The following is a 2,958-nucleotide window of genomic DNA, read 5'->3' as shown; positions in this document are numbered from 1 at the left end:
TAATTTCTATGTTGGTTTCTTTGTCCTCCTTCTATGATTCTCCAGAATTTTGAAGCTAGCACTTGGACATTAAGGAAAACTAGAGATGACATAGAGAACGGAAGAGAATTCACTGCTGGCTGATTGATTATAAATAGAGGTATGTTACAGTCATAATCATGGAATTAGATCATGCATGTGTTTCTTCTGTTAGTTTCAGAAAATCATTTTGATTTTGGGACATTTAGTTTTCTCGATGTTTGATTTAAAAAGTTATGCCATTAGGACTCTATGTCAATGCATCCCCCCATCTATATTACTATTTTGTACTCATGCGAATAATTAGGCTTCAGCTTATTCACCTTAATTATTTATTGCATGTCCCAGCTTAGCATTTATAGTTATCTACTATTTTATTTGCAGCCATGGAGTTGAGAAATTATTAGACATCTATAATATTATATGGTTCATTGGGTTACTATCTAAGTATGATGCCAGCGCGCTGTTGTTTCAGCATTGTATACTGTAATGATATGTTTTGTGAAGCAATCAACTATGCCTGGTCACTTGACGAATCTATGGTTTCTTATGTGGCTTTGTCTGATAATATAATGTTTGGTGCATTTCTGATAGATTAACATCTCACTGTGAATTCCAAAATAAGGTTCATATTTACAATGATTGCAACTTCAAAGAAAACTTTGTAGTAGGGCCTGTTTGAAACACAGGATAGGAAAACTGCATGACAGGAAATTTATAGGAACATGGTAGGAATACGCCTCCAAAACTATGGATCGCAAAGCATAGGAAAACTTCCTACGTGGACGTTTGGTTGAGCTTAGGAAAATCACAGGAAGATTTAAGAACCATGCAACAGCTTCTTGTGATGACATTGCTTTGCCCTTGCACAGGAAAAATAAAAAGAGGCTGAAGCCAATGTTTTGATTCCTGTATTTTTCCTTTGAAATCAGGGGCACAGGAAACTTTCCTGTAAAATTCCTACGAGTGAATCCTGTGTTCCAAACGGCTCTATAGTACCCATTTCACAGGATTCCCAATTCCTACATATTTCCTGTGAAAATCCTGTGTTTCAAACAGGCCCTTACATTGTGTTTTCTTTGTGGTCTTTAGAACCTTAAAATTTCCTTGCCTGTTTAGCTTTCAACAGTAAGAGCATCAGCCAGAAACTTAATCCCACCTCTCTGTCATCTCTGCATGTAGCCTGCTAGATTAGGTTCTGACGGTGAAGTCCAAATAAGGTTCAGATTTCTAGACAGTGGTTGCTACTTCAAAATAAACTTGCTAAACTTCAAAATAAACTTGCTACTCGCTTACGTTTTTTTTCTTAGCACTGTTCATAACCTTAAAACTGTTTTTCCATTGTTATTTAGCTTTCAACAGCAAGAGCGTCAGCTTAAAACTTAGACCCACCTCTTTCTCATCGATGGATGTATATATTGTTCTACTCTTTTTTGTTTCACTCAGCCTACCACTACACTCCCTATGTATATGCATGTCTGACTCACAGTTCAGCATTGTCGGCGCCCACGTAGTTTGTATGCTCTGATGCAACCACTTTGGTCACTTCATACTCTGAATCTTTATCTTTAACACAGTTATGCAGGGAGCTGGTGAGATGCCGGTTTACTTTCGTGTTGTCACGCAGTGGTTGCTGGAGTGTCTGTCCTATATTTTTTTTTTATCTATGATATTTGCAGAGAGGGGCTGATATTGATGCTCGAGTAGTCTTCATACTGGGGTAAATAACTCCCCTCCCTAAGACGTTCTTTACTCTGCTTTCCCGAAGCAATTAGTCTATATTATATATGTATTTTGAGTGGCAACCTTTAACGTGTATGTTGCTCTAATAAGAATATCATTAGCTGACCATGTTTCTAACTAACCTCTCTATACTGAGTACCTCAAATTGCCTACTGAATGTGTAATAGACTAATTCTCAATGCACTGAACATATATTCCTTACTGGTCGATGTCTGTTCATGTTTAAAAGTTTTACACCTCTATATTGGTTTAGATAAATCCTAATTTACTAAGTAAACGATTGCACGGGACGAACAAATCATGTCGTTGCCCCAGCCCAACAGATAACTCGTGATTGCTACTACGGAGCACTCTATACTGAATTTCAGTTGGGCATCTACAGATTTCATGAGCTGGTCAACGAGCAATGCTGAATTTATGATCAACAGAAATAGCACTAGCGGTATCAGTATCACATGTTGCAGATAGCAGCTGACAAAATGTTTATTGTTGAGATGGAGTATTATGAACACTATTTTCTGGTCTTCGGTAGCAGTTCATGTTGTAGGATGGTGAAAAAAATCCTGTAAATTTTTGTGACCTGATACTACTCCCTCCGTCTGGGTTTAACAGGCACGAACGCAGTTTAAGACAAACTTTGACTATTAATTTGGTAAACTAAATATAAATTTTATGTCTACAAAATCTATATCATTAGATTCTTATGCAAAAAAACTTTCCAATGATATAATTTTTGTGATATATATTTCATATTTTATTGATCAAAATAATGGTCAAACCAATTTCTTAGACTACGTGCATGCCTGAGACGGAGGGAGTAATATTTCGATTCAGTTATGCTGTCAAATTTATCACTGTAATAATTGTGATTTTTTCAGTTCACTGGCTTAAGTGCCAAGGAGTTCCTAAGATTTCCTTCAACTTCTACAAATAAAGTGGTTAACTGAACTTTCATCGTTTTCCTGTGTGTCGAATGCTTATGCATAGAGCTGCATATGTTGTGCTATTGCAGTCTCATGGTGGTGATCAACAACTAGCGCCATGTCATGTTCAACGCTGATGGCATTTTCATCTCCTGATGTACAACTCTGGATTTGTTTCTCGCATTTTGATGAAAATTTGGCAATAAGGTTCAGGTTTGATCATAAGCTATTCCTTTTTCTTTTCAGGTCAAGAAGACATCTCCGAAGTAGTATT

Source organism: Lolium perenne, chromosome 4, assembly GCF_019359855.2.
Source record: "Lolium perenne isolate Kyuss_39 chromosome 4, Kyuss_2.0, whole genome shotgun sequence".
Classification (NCBI taxonomy): Eukaryota; Viridiplantae; Streptophyta; class Magnoliopsida; order Poales; family Poaceae; genus Lolium; species Lolium perenne.
Note: the sequence above shows the minus strand (reverse complement) of the source record.